The sequence below is a fragment of the Chelonia mydas genome, chromosome 5 (assembly GCF_015237465.2).
Source record: "Chelonia mydas isolate rCheMyd1 chromosome 5, rCheMyd1.pri.v2, whole genome shotgun sequence".
Taxonomy (NCBI): Eukaryota; Metazoa; Chordata; order Testudines; family Cheloniidae; genus Chelonia; species Chelonia mydas.
The window spans coordinates 36,453,802-36,469,948 of record NC_051245.2 but is presented as its reverse complement, the minus strand read 5'-3'; the positions used below and the strand labels follow the sequence as shown (position 1 = coordinate 36,469,948).

The window sequence follows — 16,147 nt, the reverse complement described above, 5'->3', positions numbered from 1 at the left end:
AGCCCAGGGCAATGGACTTAGAATCGCTACAGGGAGGACCCTGCTGGTGTTGCTTTCCTCTAGGTCTGGGGCTGGGACCCGGTGGAGAGGGAGGGCTCATAAGGACTGAGACCGAGATGTGGGTAGAAACCAATAGATTCCTGACTTAGGTATAGGAATCAGGCACCTCTACCGCCCTGTCAGAGAGGCAAACGTCTGGTGGTCAGGTGTGCTAACTGCTAGACCACCCGGCCCTCTGAGCAGGCTATCACACCATACTTCCACAGCCAATAGAGGTGCTCAAGCTGGAACTCTTACACTATAAATGGAAGGAAACGGCTAATGATGCATCCTCTGTGATGGCCATTTGACCCTTGGAATTTCTTACTAGCTTTCTGGACATTATGTAAGCTCCATCTTTTATCCCAAGACAATTTACAAGTATGTTTGAAGGTATTGTTCAATAACTCTTCATTTGCAATGTATTATCGAGGAGATGGTCCAAAGAGACTGCCTTTTTGTGCCCAGACCAAAATGGCTCAGAATACAAAGTAAAAAAACCAGGATTAGTTAAAATCCAGATTCTATTTTATGGGTTGATGGTGGAGATAAAAGTCTGGTTTTAGAAACACTCTAGTAACAGAGAAATAATACATTTACTGTTGTGAAAGGGAGAAAAAAAAATCGTCCACAGAAGACTGGCAATCCAGAATACAATACTGTAATTCAAGGAAAACTATCTGTCCTCTGTACATATGGTCTGATGCAATTACCTTCCAATTCTTGCCAGCACACCCTATGTGCCATCATTAAATTTAAATCCCTGGTACGTAGAGTTTACTGTCTTGTACCGGCTAAAAACAAATCAAATAGCTGGATGTACTCAGGGGTCAGTGCGTGTATAGAGTGTCTCGCTGGAAGCAGTAACCGGATGGTGGAGCGGCAGCGCACTAGTGGTGGTAAATCACTCTTTTATTCTTTGTGCTTCTGAAGCGGAACCGCTCCAGTGTTCAAGCTTCATGAATAATTAATACAGAGGGGAAGTGGGGCCCAGCTCGCAAATGTTTTTAGATCTTCATAGCCTACTTTAGGCCAGAGCTCTTGAAAGGGTTATTAGATTTGGCTGCTTTAGATAACAGGCAGAGTTTAAAACATTGAGACTGACACCAGCCAAGGTGAAGTGAAGGTTCCCCATGCATAGGTAAAAAATACACTGTAGGAAGCACGAACCTGAGCTGCAATATGGTGTAATGCTTAGAACTGGGGAATAGGGATCATTAGGCCTGGATTCTATACCTGCCTCTGCCACAGATGCTGAGGCTTTGTTAATTAATGTTTGTAAAGCACTTTGAAATCCTTGGAGGAAACACTCTATATTGATGAAAGTTATTGGAAAGAGGCTGAAGGATCATTTCAAAGTAACTCTCCACCCCCCACCTCAGAAACAGCTTGAAGGAAACAATTAAAAGTTAGGCCATTCTCGGAGGGACATGGCCTCAGATCAGCAACTAGCCAGTAAAGGGCTGTAGGAAGCTTAGTGATCAAGAAAGAAAAGTGCAGTGACACCTTAAAAACACGAGGCTCAGGCACAAGGAGAGAGACAGCAAATGGTGTGTGAGGATGAGCAGCAGGCTAGAGGAAGCTAGCTGTGGAAGGAGGGCCATGTAGGAGGTAGGCTGAGAGATGAGGGAGAAGGAGGCTAACTGTGAGGTGATATTATCAGGGAGTCACCAGCATCAAGATCTAGGTGGGGCAGTAAAGAAACAGGAGACATGAGGCAGCTGCTACAACAGGATGGCAGACGAACCATGCAAAGGTGCCTCCTTGTGAGACCAAAGATAACACAGCACTTCAGACCTCAGATCAGCACTTAATTACCATTCAAGAGGGAAGAACTGGGAAGGGCAGCCCAGCCACAGTGCACCCTGTGATGGGGTTGTTACATTATTATTAACACCAATCCTTTGGAGAGTCAAGCCATAAATATCTTTATCTAGAGTTGGTCAAAACATTTTTGACTTAACTTTTTTTCATCAAAACCAAAATGTTTCAGGGAAATATACCGGTTTTGATGAAAAGTTTGTCAGGACAGTTTCTCAGGCCCAAAAGTGGAATGGGGGAAAGAGAGAAAGAAACACACTGCTGCAAACTAGCCAATGGTACAGTGGTTATAGCACTCACCTGGGATGTATTCAGAGCAGAGATGTGAACCTGAGTCTCCCAGGTGAACGTCCCAGTCAAGGGGCTATTTATCATCTATTCAGAGGAGATGGTTATTCAATCTTTCATTCTGTAGCTGCAATACCCAAGAGAGGTGCTTCGCATCTCCTTGAACGACTGTCTCTGGGAAGCCATCGTGACTGCAATGGAGGGCCACTTACGTTGATTGAAAAAAGAAAAGGAGTACTTCTGGCACCTTAGAGACTAACAAATTTATTTGAGCATAAGCTTTCGTGAGCTGTTAGTGTAATTTGTTAGTGTCTAAGGTGCCACAAGTACTCCTTTTCTTTTTGCGAATACAGACTAACACGGCTGCTACTCTGAAACCTTACGTTGATTGTCTCTCAAGTAGGGGACCATCCCCCTGGAACAATGGAATTTCTACACAGGGGCCCAAACAGAGGGGTGGGGCAAACATGACTGGGAGCCAGGAGCGCCCACCTTGAACACTGGCACAGAGATGAGACTTTAATTGAGAGCGAGCTTCTGCTCTGTGCAGAGGAGGAGGACAAACATCACCACAGACACAACCAAAGGACTGGTTGGGTGAGAGCAGGAGAGATACTGCTTAGCCTGAAATGCTGACAAACCTCAGCTTCACAAGAAATGTTAAGATCAGACTAGGGTAGGGCCTCAGGACTTGGCTCTGGTTTTCAAAGATAGGTTTCAAAGTGCTTTAAGAGTAAAGTTTCTGTGGTTAAACAATTCCTTTGCTAAGCCTGTGTTCCTTGCTTTCTTGCCATAGGTGCCTGGAGGGGTTAAACTAGATGTCCACCATGGCCACAGTCTAGGTCAGTGGTTCCCAAACTTTTCACGGTCGTGCCCACTGTTACCCCATCTGCCCCTCCCCCCAGAGCTGGGACCAGGAGCAGGGCCAGGAATGGCGCTGTGGCCATAGGCTGAGGCTGGGGCTGGGAGTAGAGCCGCAGCTGGGGACCGAGGCTGGGGCAGGACTGGGAGTGAAGCCACAGCTGGGGACCGAGGCTGGGGGCGGGGCTGGGGCTGGGAGCGAAGCTGCAGCCGGGCTGTGGTTGGGGGCTGACAGCCGGCGCCGCAGCCAAGTGCAGAGCCATGGCCGGGTCGCAGTTGGGGGTTGAGCCTGGGGGCAGGACTGGGCACAGGGCCAGGAGCCGGGGCTATGGCTGGGGGTGGGGCTGCAGCACAGCGGGGGGTGGAGTGGAGCGGGGTGGCACTCCCTCCCCATCCTCCATGGGGGCTGGCCATGCCCCACCCCAAATGTTCCTCTGTGCCCCCCCGGGGGGGGTGCACCCCACAGTTTGGGGACCACTGGTCGAGATGGAATTCCAGGGGAACATGTAAGCAATTGGAGGAGGGAAAGATCTCAAACTGATTTGGGGGTCTGAGAAAACTCCACATCCCAAAAAAGGGTGTTAGACAAGAGGTCTGCACCTGGGAGTATGCCTTACAGACCCAGAGCTAGAAACAGTGAGTAGACTCTACTCAGACCCATCCTGCTTTCAAAGCATGTGCGGAACCCAGGGGCTGTGTCCACTTGCCACAGACTGGTGCCCCATACACTGGAGTAATGGGCTTGTACTTATCGTTATTTAGCATAAGCGAGCACTGCACATGGTTTCTGTGGTAGCTGGACTACAATACTATGGGTGAAAGACTGCCTTGGCTATGCATGCACTGCTCCTGTTTACTGTAAAGGGCAGTTGGTTGTGCATGCATCTCTGAGGATAGATTTTGCCTCTGACACTCAAGTCAAGTTACATTAACACAGGCTCACTTTTGTTTTCTGGTGCTGTTTTTATTGGCAGGTATTTATACCAGACAGAAAGCAGAAAACTAGGAAGTTATTTTTCATCCCTCCAAAAATGTCATTTCATAAGCATCTCTCTGTCTTACCTTCCATGCTCAAGTTTTATGCATCTCCATGGGGGTGCAGGTGCAAAAGGGTTTTGATGGATGCTTTTAGTTTCATCCTTGTGTACATTTGTCTTCATCACACAATTTGGCATTAGTTTGGCATGACTGGCAGCAACTGTTCAAGAAAGATGCATGGCAGGTGTTTCACAATACACATGTGAACACTTTTGCACACCCCTAGTTTAGGAACTTATACATGTTTGCAAGCTGGATTTGACTTGTGTATTGGAGTATTTTCAAGCCTAAACTGGGCATGCATGTAGGTGAAGATTATGAGTGCTTTGCAAACTCCCACTTGCCTACCAATTGCTGTTTCATGTGCAATTCAAACTGTTTTCTCTCAATTCTGTTGTCTAGGACTGGCAATGTGACATGAACGGTTAAATCCTTAGGACTCTGAGGAGGGGGTGGGCATAGTTAGATTTCCGCCCTATTCCTCCAACACTGGAGGCATCTGGGGATCAGTGTTCCTTCTAATTTTTCCCACCCATGTGCAGAATGAATTCTGTTATGTGCACCATTATGGAGGTGATGTGTGACAAATCATCTCCATATTGGTGCACATAACAAAATTCATGTGGTGGGGTGGAGCCGAGGGATTTGGCATGTGGGAAGTGGCTCAGGGCTGGGGCAGAGGGCTGGGGATGCGGGGGGTGAGGGGTCCGGCTGGGGGTGCAGGCTCGGGGCGGGGGGGGCTGGGGATGACTGTCTCCGGGCTGGGGCAGAGGATTGAGGTTCAGGGGCGGTGGGGGCTCCAGCTGGGAGTGTGTGTTCTGGCGTGGGGCCAGGGATGGGTGGCTCTGGTCTGGGGCAGAGAGTTTGGGTGCGGGGAAAGGGGGGTGAGGGCTCTGGCTGCGGGGGGAGCGGGGATAATGGGCTCAGGGCTGGGGCAGAGGGTTGGGGTGCAGGAGGGAGGACTCTGGCTGGGGGTATGGGCTCTGGGGTGGATCTCGGGATCAGAGATTTGGGGTGCAGTGGGCCTATGGTGGGGAGAGGGGACTCCGTCCCCAGCTCTCTCTCCCCACAGCAGCACCTGGGCTGGGGTGGTGAGGCGCCTCTCCCCTGGCCATGGCATGTCCAGGCTGTGCTGGGTCGGGGCCGGGGGAGGGGGAGGGGTGGGCTGGGTTGGGGCCAGGGGAGGGCCACCAGGGCAGGTCTGGGGCTGCGGGAGAGAAATCTCACCCCACTGCAGTCCTGTGCGCTTGGGTGGTGCTTAATAGGCAGCGACCGTGCAGCTTAGAGGGAATTTAGCCACAGACAAAATAAAGACGTTTCAGGGCTGCTTTAATTTCTGCTGGCTGGAATGTCCTCCTAAAGCCTGTTCCACCATTGCAGGATTGCCTCTGTTACGATATAGATATTCAGGCCTGTCTGTAAAGGCCTGTACTCTAAGAATTTAGGTGTATTCTTATCACTTGGCTAGTTATAGAGGTATAAAAGAAAGAATCAAAATCACTGTCTGCCGGTGTAAGGGCCTTCTCTTAGTGTGACAGTCTGAGGCCCTGTTCTTAGGCTAAGGCCTTTGGCTATGCAGCAGAGGCAGCCATAAGCTGGGAAGCAAATGGTCACATCCTCACATTCCAAACTAGTCACATTGAAAGAAGGTGCTATTGGGCTGTTAGGAATACAATCCTATCCTGATAATGCATATCACCTCCGGAGAAAGGGAAGTGCCTAGAAGATGTAAAAGGAAACTTAGTTTGATAGCATCCTGTCTGGCAAGAACTCACTTATCAATAGCTGGGATGTGAAATCCTCACTTCTGTGTTTGTTCTATCACTGTAGTCCCCATTTCCCCATTGTTTGTCTGTATAATCTCTGTCTGGTTCTGTGATTGTTTCTGTCGGCTGTATAATTAATTTTGCTGGGTGTAAACTAATTAAGGTGGTGGGATATAATTGATTAAATAATCATGTTACAATATGTTAGGATTGGTTAGTTAAATTTCAGTAAAATGATTGGTTAAGGTATAGCTAAGCAGAACTCAAGTTTTACTATATAGTCTGCAGTCAATCAGGGAGTGAGGGGGCGGGGGGATGGCAATGTACATGGCAGAGGGGCATTGCAACAAAGCCCGTTGCCAACTGTGCCCACATATCTATTCAGGGGACACCATCACAGGGCCTAATAACATCAGCCACACTATCAGAGGCTCGTTCACCTGCACATCCACCAATGTGATATATGCCATCATGTGCCAGCAATGCCCCTCTGCCATGTACATTGGTCAAACTGGACAGTCTCTACGTAAAAGAATAAATGGACACAAATCAGATGTCAAGAATTATAACATTCATAAACCAGTCGGAGAACACTTCAATCGCTCTGGTCACGCAATCACAGACATGAAGGTCGCTATCTTACAACAAAAAAACTTCAAATCCAGAGTCCAGCGAGAAACTGCTGAATTGGAATTCATTTGCAAATTGGATACTATTAATTTAGGCTTAAATAGAGACTGGGAGTGGCTAAGTCATTATGCAAGGTAGCCTATTTCCCCTTGTTATTTCCTCCCCCCCCCCCCCCCCCGACGTTCTGGTTAAACTTGGATTTATGCTGGAAGTGGCCCACCTTGATTGTCATGCACAGTGTGGGGAGAGTGGTCAGTTTGGATGAGCTATTGCCAGCAGGAGAGTGAGTTTGGGGGGGGGGGGGGGGGGGGTTGAGAAAACCTGGATTTGTGCTGGAAATGGCCCACCTTGATTATCATGCACATTGTAGGGAGAGTGGTCACTTTGGATGAGCTATTACCAGCAGGAGAGTGAGCTTGTGTGTGTATGGGGGTGGGGGAGTGAGAAAACCTGGATTTGTGCTGGAAATGGCCCACTTTGATTTTCATGCAGGTTGTAAGGAGAGTGGTCACTTTGGATAGGCTATTACCAGCAGGAGAGTGAGTTTGTGTGTGTGGTTTTTGGAGGGGGGTGAGGGGGTGAGAGAACCTGGATTTCTGCAGGAAATGGCCCACTTTGATTATCATACACATTGTGAAGACAGTGGTCACTTTGGATGGGCTATTACCAGCAAGAGAGTGAGTTTGTCTGTTGGGGGGCGGAGGGTGAGAAAACCTGGATTTGTGCTGGAAATGGCCCATCTTGATGATCACTTTAGATAAGCTATTACCAGCAGGAGAGTGGGGTGGGAGGAGGTATTGTTTCATGGTGTCTGTGTATATAATGTCTTCTGCAATTTCCACAGTATGCATCCGATGAAGTGAGCTGTAGCTCACGAAAGCTCATGCTCAAATAAATTGGTTAGTCTCTAAGGTGCCACAAGTACTCCTTTTCTTTTTGCGAATACAGACTAACACGGCTGTTACTCTGAAACCTGTCTTTTTACAAACAGACATCTAGTCTGTCTTTCTTTCTGAGACTGGACTCACTAGGACTACAAGTTTTCTATATAATGTATGTATTATGGTCAGGCATGATGGATTGTTTTTCTTATATAGGTCCCATGACCCTTCTATTGCCATCGATTATCTCTTTTCTGAACTCCTTTCCAATCGCAGCAGTGGCTCACTAAGAGTTCTCCCCTAGAGCTGGTTCAATGACCGTCACTGCACAGTTTGCATCTGGAGCTCACGAATCTGATCAAGGACAACATGTTTGTGAGCTAGTTGGCATAACCTGGCACAGAAATCAGGTTTTCATTTGCTTCCTATAATGCTTTCAAAGGAAAAGATTTCCTCTGGCTCTCTTTCTTTAATTTGTGAGACGAGTCCTTTCAGAACACAAGGAGATTTCTCAAGGATCATCTTGGCCTCTGTCAGGTGTTTCATTGCGTGGGAGCCATACAGCGTCCTGTAGAGCTGAAAGAGTGATCTTTGCCACTTGGGCAGTTCCCGTTCACTTCAATGATAGAGAACAGCATGGCATTGTGTTTCTATTTAAACACTGGGAGCACGTCCAGGATCATTATTAATTTAGAATGATGCCACCCAGCTGTGATTCTTGTACTCGCTCATGTTCTCCCAGCCCCCAGAGGGAATGCAGACTGCACAGGAGATTCCCTTTGCAGGGGAATACCTCCCTGAGGTAAGGAAATGCTCTGGTTTTGGTGTTTGTTTGTTTTCCCTCAGGAGACTGATAGAGACCATTTCTATAATGTGTACCATGAAGCTTCTACCTCTCTCACCTCACCCCTTGGGGTTTCTGCATTAGAAATTCAGGAAGAGATTGCTACAGAAACTTACCCAGCCTGCCTTTGGGACCATTGGCTACCCTAGGCCTTGTTTCTATTCACACATGCCCATTACGTGACTCCTAGACTCATTCCCTTCAGCTGGGGAGGCAGGCTACTCCTGACTCAGGTGAGGCTGAGCCTCAACCCTCTTAAAAGGCTAGCTCACACGGTGACAGGGACTGATATAATCAGGATAGACTTCAGGATTACCACTGTAGCAGCTTCTCCCCACTGTAAAGGGCTCAAGAGGGTTGACTTTTATAGTAAGTGACAGATAGTTCTGAAGTTAGAATGGTTGAAATGATGAGAACGCTGTTTGTGGAGTGATGGCCAGTTAAAAAAAGAAGGAAGGAATATCAGAACCAGGATGTTTCCTGAATGTTCAATGCCAGCACGGATGCATGGGATGCACAATGAGAGCACAAGAGCATTTTCAGATAATTAAAGAGCTCCTGATGCAGCCATATTGGCCTTTTACTTTGGCCTTTATCTTTCCTTTACATCAGGATAGTTTGTTGTGCCTTTAATATTGTCTCTTTGAAAAACTGCCCGCTCTCCTGAACTTTTTTCGTTTAGATTTTCTTCCTAGGGGGACCCTACATACCAGTTTGCTGAGTTTGTTGAAGTCTGCTGTTTTGAAGCCCATTGTGCTTAGTCTGCTGCCCTCACTCCTTTTCCTTAAAATCGTGACTTTCATCATTCCATGATCTTATGTTCTTTTAAAATGGATTTTTAAGAAAAATAATACAAACAGAACGTGTGTTACATTGTTGATACATCACATAAAACACTGCCTTAACAAAATGAAAGCCGATTGTTATCCTGTAACTATTATTGGTAGCGAGCACAGGTGTGTACATGATGCTCTAAAAAGGTCATCGCTGTTCTGGATGCTAGGAGAACCTGAAGCATAGCAGTTTTTCCAATGACCAGCTGCACAGTGGTTTCAAGAGGAATGGTTTCCTTGAAAAGAAAACAGGTCATGTCAGGGATTGGGGAACTAACAGATTGTTATTGTTTAACTTATACGGGGGGTGGGTAAGACCATCGGATGTCAATGTTAAAGTCTCTTGCCAGCATTTTTGTATTTATAATTAACAAAGATAATAACTATTCTAGTGCCAAAACATTCACAGATTTTGCAGATTTAGGTTTTCACCAGAGAATTTGCTGTGTACTCCAGAAGCAATGCTTTCCTTAGCTAAAAAACCAAACATCTACTATGTTTATTAGCAAAGGTAGCCTTCAGTCTATAAAGCTATGCTGGCCTGGTTTCTCTTTAGGCAGAACAGACTGAAACAACAGAACAGAAACAGAGGTGTAAGTTTCTTCCATTCATCTTAATTGAGTGTTAACATCAAAGCCTAGTTCTAATCATTAAAATGCTAACACTTGCAGGGTATTTGAAACTTCAGTGACAAACAGGATGCACACATCTGAAGTGCTGTATCTTAAACCTTAAAATTGGGCATGGTTAATAATGTTGCAGTACTTAAATAAAGCTCCATAGTCATTAACTATTTTAGTTCATGCATCCGATGAAGTGAGCTGTAGCTCACAAAAGCTTATGCTCAAATAAATTTGTTAGTCTCTAAGGTGCCACAAGTACTTTGGTTCTTTTTGCGGATACAGAATAACACGGCTGCTACTCTGAAACCTAACTATTTTAGAGTTCTTTATTTGCATTTCTTCCAACTATATAGTTAAACACTAGAGTTTTACAGGCATAACTGTTTTTGTCTTTTTAAGTGCTCAGACGTTGTGTCAAATCTCTAAGGCCTGTGCTGTTTTCAGAGACTGTCAGCCTTTTTGTGACCAGTGCAGACTGTTACACAGGAGACACACACAGTGTGCTTTCTTATGGGGTATGTCTTCACTTCACAGTTAACCCTGGTTTTATCCCAAACCCCACTGCCGTCCACACAAAAAGCTTCTGATATGGGTTTGGAGGAGAGTGAAGCTTGGGGTAGGTGAGCCAGCTAGGAGTATAGGTTAGAGACTGGGCTGGAACCCGTTCATGCTGTAGTGATAAGGTTGCCAGGCGTCCAGTTTTCGATCGAAAAGCCTGGTCGAAAAGGGACCCTGACAGCTCCAGTCAGCACTGCTGACCAGGCTGTGGGGCTAAGGCAGGCTCCCTGCCTGCCCTGGCTCCTCACAGCTCCCGGAAGCAGCCAGCATGTCCGGCCAATGAGAGCTGCGGGGGAGGTTCCTGTGGGAATGGGCAGCACACAGAGCCCCCTGGCCCTTCAGCCTAGGAATGGGATATGACAGCTGCCTGAGGTAAGCACCGCCCAGCTGGAGCCCGCACCCCAAACCCCCTCTCACACTCCAACCCCCTGCCCCAGGTCGGAACCCCCTCCTACACCCAAACTCCCTCCTCAATAAAGATACATTGACAGCCAGTGTCACAGGCTCTAGATGCTCATACAGCACATAGGATACATGCACATCCTGAACTGTAACATTCTTTAATACAAAGTCAATGTCACATTCCTTAATAGCATAAATGGAGCATAAACATAGATTGCTGTGGGGATCGGGACTGACATAGTAAAAGAAATTTACCAGCAACTTTGTGCACCAGCTTCTAATGCACAAACAATTGTTATCAACAAGTACCATAATTGAATGCTTATCCTCACTTTTCTCTTTTCTGGAGATTGTAATGGTATTTGCTTGGATCTGCATTTAGACAGATGTGAGGCCCTTCAATAACCTCGGTGGTGCAGGAATAACCAGTACCCATCTCCCAGGTACAAGCATTGGTGTTAACGCTGCTGTACCCCCATGTCGCTATGGTGTACCCACAGGAATTAAGACAGAGCTGTTACACTAACACCTAACAGTATCAAGGGGTATACCCATTCCTCACTAGCATTAGTAATGGCCAGTTCTCCTTCTCCTTAGGTGGGGGCCTTTTTAGATCAGACACACCTAGAGGTGCTGCTAAGGGCTCCTGCATCATGTGTTCCTGGGGGATGGAGAAGGAAGCAAGCAAAGGTTAGTGCCACAAAGTTTAAGTGGGGCATGAGGAAAAACTGAAGTTTTTTTGTTTTAAAATAAATAAGTAAATACACAGGCTAAAGAGCAGTTTCCTGTCCTAATCTGAACCCCATCTCTGTTATTCCTCTTGCTTAATACTAAACAAATCTATGATTCCCCAAAAATCAGTACAGACTAGCATGACTATAAATGGATGAAATATGAAAAATAAGGCTTAGGTGGGACTTAAAGTGGAGCATGGGCCTTGTGCTAACCCCCTGCACAGGGCTGAATTCACCAAACTCTCTTTTTATAACTCGAGTGTCCTCACTGCCCTGAGTCCACTGCCCTGGAAATGTGGGCTTCTGTTTGAAGTAGCAGGAATTTGGGAGTAAACACCGAAATAGTCTCTCATTGTCTCTTACTGATAATCTCAGATGGAACCAACATGGCATTGTGTTAAAACAACTCTGTAATCTGATCCTGATCAATCTACAATAAACTCTCTCTCTCTCTCTCTACGCATACATTAGTATCCCTTTATGGAAATATTTTAAATAACTATGGTATTGTTTTACAAATGCTTTGGTATAACTTGAGGTTGTACACTGGGAGCAGGGAGAATTTTTTTAATGTCTGGGGAAGCTTACTAATTATGGCATGCTTTTAATTGATAACAGCAAATTCATTCATGAGATGCTTCCTCTAAACACTGACATGGAGTCTAAATGCTGCCATGTGAAAAAGAACTGAACGCTGAAACAGTTTGTGATGCAACTGTGATATAAAATTACACGTTTTGAAGACATGAGTTTGTCTGCGTCTGATCTCTATAGCTTTTAATAGCTCCTACCTCAGAAAAATATCTGAAGTTTTCCAATTCAGTAAGTAGAAGTAGGAAACTGGGCACGTATCAGTCAGTTCTTACTAGTGCTTCTCAAAATGGGGTTGGGAGGTATCAAAAACTAAAAAATAAAAATAGTGCTGAGAGAGGAAACGTTTTGGTCATGTCTAAAACACACTGCACTATTCTAAGAACCCGCAGCATTTTCCAAGTGCTTGACAAGGATAGCATCTGGGGAGATTATTCAGATTGTAGAGTTTCTTCAGGGTCTTGTCTTATATATAAAGTGCCTTTGGAATGTTTAGCTGAATGGCAGGTGATTCATAAGTTCTTATTTTAAATGCAAGATCTTGCTAGTGTGTCACATAACAAAGCAGAGAAAGTGTGAATCCGACAGTGAGAAAAAGAGGATGGGTGGGGAGACTGACAACTTGGTAAATGAAATTCTTTAGTTGCACAAAGTGGAGGTAGGAATTCTGTATGGCTTGGTCCTCAAACTCATTTTCCCCACAGGATCCACGAACAGCAGGGACCACAGATCTAGTCTAACCTCCTGTATGTCTCAGTCCAGGGGATTTCATTCAGTTTCTCCTGTATTAAGCCCAATAACTTGTGTTTTGACTAACTAAAGCTTATTTTCCAGAGAGATGTAGATATAACTCAGGAGGCACCAGAACAAGCTTCTCGATGCTGTCACACCTTTGTTCCTCAGCCTTGTTCTAGAGGAACACTTCTAGAGAAGAGGGTACTTCTGTGTCTGTGGGCGAGTTCTTCGAAAAAGAGCTTGGCATGTTGAGTAAGCTGCCATAACTATACTTATGTTTAACTTTTATTAAACATACTACTTAAAGGGGGGAATTCACCCATAAGAAGAGGACCAGCACAAGGTGCAAAGTGTACTTGAACACGTCACACAGGTAAACTTTGTCCAAAGGGAGCTTTACTATTTGCAGTTAGGTGAAGGCTAAACTTTTGAAAATCCCACCCAAAGTCTCTAAATTGCATAAGTAATCTGAATTCCATGATGACAGAAACTTTACAGAATGTAATTCTGTCATGGTACAGTCTGGAGACGTATACCTAGGACAGGAATCTCTTTGTTCACCACCACCACCACTACCAATGATAATAAATATTGATTATATTCATGGTCACATCTAAAGGTCTCAACCAGATTGGGCCCCACTGTGTTAGGCATTGTACAAATAAATTAGTCGCTGCCCCAAAGAGCTTAAATTCTACAAGGTGGATGAGACAATCAAGTAGGCCAGGGGGTGGGGGTGTAAGAGGGATACAGGGTCACAAGTATTAGGATGTGTGTAATTTTTGGCCAGTCTATGATAGTGATTACAGCTCACCACCTGCCAGGCCCTTATCTGTTTACCATTTACTGTATGTATTACTGAAGAGAAAACAATTTACCCCCTGCACACACACCCCCTCCCCTCCCCATGTATCATTTTCTTTAAGAATGCTACCTACATGTCTCTAGGGCCCAGTCCTTCCCCAGCATTTAGCTTGATTCCCCTCCCCACTTTCTATTTGTACTTGACCTAGTTTCCTACCATCTTGTATGAAGATGGTCCTGAACCACAACCTGCATTCTGCATGTTCTTGAATTGTGGGGGCTAAGGCAGCATTCAGAATGTGAATGGATATGGATTTCACGCTTGATTTTTCTCTCTGTTTATTGAGCCAAATAAAATCCTGGAACTAAAACTCCCTGAAGTTTGGCACAGTTTGAGATCTGGATCCAAGACCACCTCTTATATTAAATTCTGGTTTGATTGTTGGTATTAGTAGGGTCTTCCCTTTTTCAAAAGAAGAAATACCTAGTTTCACTAGCCTTTACTTAAGATCCTGCAGCAGGGGTCAGCAGCTTTTGGCATGCGACCCATCAGGGAAATCTGCTGGCGAGCCAGGATGGTTTGTTTACCTGCAGCATCTGCAGATTTGGCCAATCGCAGCTCCCAGTGGCCGTGGTTCACCGTTCCAGGCCAATGGGGGCTGCAGGAATCGGCATGGGCTGAGGGATGTGCTGGCCGCCACTTCCCGCAGCCCCCATTGGCCTGGAATGGCAAACCGTGGCCAGTGGAAGCTGCGATCTGCCGAACCTGCAGATGCTGCAGGTAAACAAACCATCCTGGCCTGCCAGCAGATTTCCCTGATGGGCCGCATGCTAAAGGTTGCCAATCCCTGTCCTACAGCAAGTACCTCGACTACTGACCAGCATTCTCCCCCTCTCCACCTTTTCCAGCATTAAAATAACCTATTTAAGGTACCCAGAACTTGGGATATAGGCCTAATTATCCTCCTCTTTAGCTTCACTGGAGTTGCTCCTGCATTACTCCAGTGTGAGAGAAGAATTAGGCCCAGTAATTTTCATGTGAGATCATCAACTTCTTGTGCTGTGCTAGAATACTTTCTGGCATCTTATGTTTAGCACCTCTATTTATATACACCAGGTTTTTTCTTTTGCACATTCTGAATCCTTGGCAGTTGGAAGATATCTTTTCAACATGTAAGAGCTGATTTGCAATTTGTATTTCTTTTAGCTCAAGTTTGTCCTAATTTTTCCTCAAATTGTTTTAATCTAAAATTAAAAAAATAAGAAAACTCAAGGTCTTCTACAGTCTTTTAAATTCATAGAATCATAGTAGTATAGAACTGGAAGGGACCTCAATAGGTCATCTAATCCAGTTCCTTGCACTTCAAGCAGGACTAATTAGTTTTGTTAGCAGCAGCACTGTAAGGAGACTTTGTTCTAAGACCTTGTCTGAAGTGGTGATTTGCCCCAACTACAGTCATCAGTCTGACTGTAACTGGTGTAGTGTAGACAAGCAAAGCTGCCATCTGCACCGATGGAGCTTACTCCTGTCTGAAATCAGGGCAAATAGTGGCAGTGCCTCTCTAGTAGTGCAATTAGAGGCTGTAATAGAAGCAAATCCTCAATCCTACAGGGCCAGATGACAAAGATGAAGCTTTTTTATCTATACTGCACATGCTGTGACCAAATTCATGTTTCGGCAGGAAACAGATACATTACTGTGTAAATAAAACACACACAGCCTTGTTGGGCTGGGACTACAACTTTGGTCCAGCAGCTCTGAAAAAGGGAGCTTTCTACCATTTGTGCTGATGGAGGTCTCCTAATGCAAATGGAGCAAATTTGTGCTAATGGAGGATGCTTTAGATGTCCCTGCTACTTGGGTAGGGCTTGTCATGGGTTCAATGTGCAATCCAGACCAGTGAGGGGTTGTGTCACCACCTGCCCTGTAATCCTGGGTGCCTTACATTGTTTTGCTGCTGTAGCTCGCAGCCTAGGACACTCACAGCCAGCCTACAAGCATGCAGGTCACACCCTGAGTGTCTGTGTGCTAGACAGCCCTGGTCCAGCAGTTCTGACCCCAGCAGCCTGTCTACAACCCCACTCTGATTTCCATCAGCCTTGGTTACTACTTGCAGGGTGACCCCAACACACTCCCAGTTTCATATTTTCCCCAAACCACACGCTCTGCAATGTCCAGCCCTCTCCTGGATAGTTCAGAGAAATTACAAGGTTAGTTTGTTCCTCTAAAGAGACAAAAGCACATCACAGAGTATTAACTGGGGTAAATATAATCTTTCCTGCAAACACAGCACTGAACTGTTTTTTAGTAAAAATAAAAGTATTAACAATAGGGCATAAGTTAAGTGATGCCAAGTAAAAGGAATAAAGTTAGAAAGGGTTACAAGCAAATAAAAGTGAAAACATACATCTAAAACTTAATCTAGCAAGGTATAGGCTTTTTTCAAGATGGCTTTGTTCACTCACAGTATTCCTGCAAGATAGTGACTGGCCTCCTCCCACCCCCTACCTGGGTCAGGATCTCCTTTAGAAGCCAAAAAGTGCTGGTTCCTTTGTCTTCTTAGGTGAGAGAGAGAAATTGGGTTTTCCTGCCCATTCTTTTATTGTCCAGTGAACCTTTGAAATGGATATTTCTGAAGGTTATCCCTCAAAGTGAAGTTAATTCAAGGTGTGAAAAATGTGGCAGATTTTTGTGGTGA

The 16,147-nt window shown here is 45.5% G+C and overlaps 1 long non-coding RNA gene across 1 annotated transcript in view; it reads right to left on the bottom strand.

The window, feature by feature from the left end:
* Positions 1-9,070: 9,070 nt before the first annotated feature.
* The window catches only part of LOC122465920, a 28,572-nt gene continuing 21,495 nt past the window's right edge, over positions 9,071-16,147 (bottom strand). The window contains exon 3 of the long non-coding RNA XR_006291063.1: positions 9,071-9,237. This is a non-coding gene — a long non-coding RNA (uncharacterized LOC122465920). The remainder of the gene's footprint in view (positions 9,238-16,147) is intronic.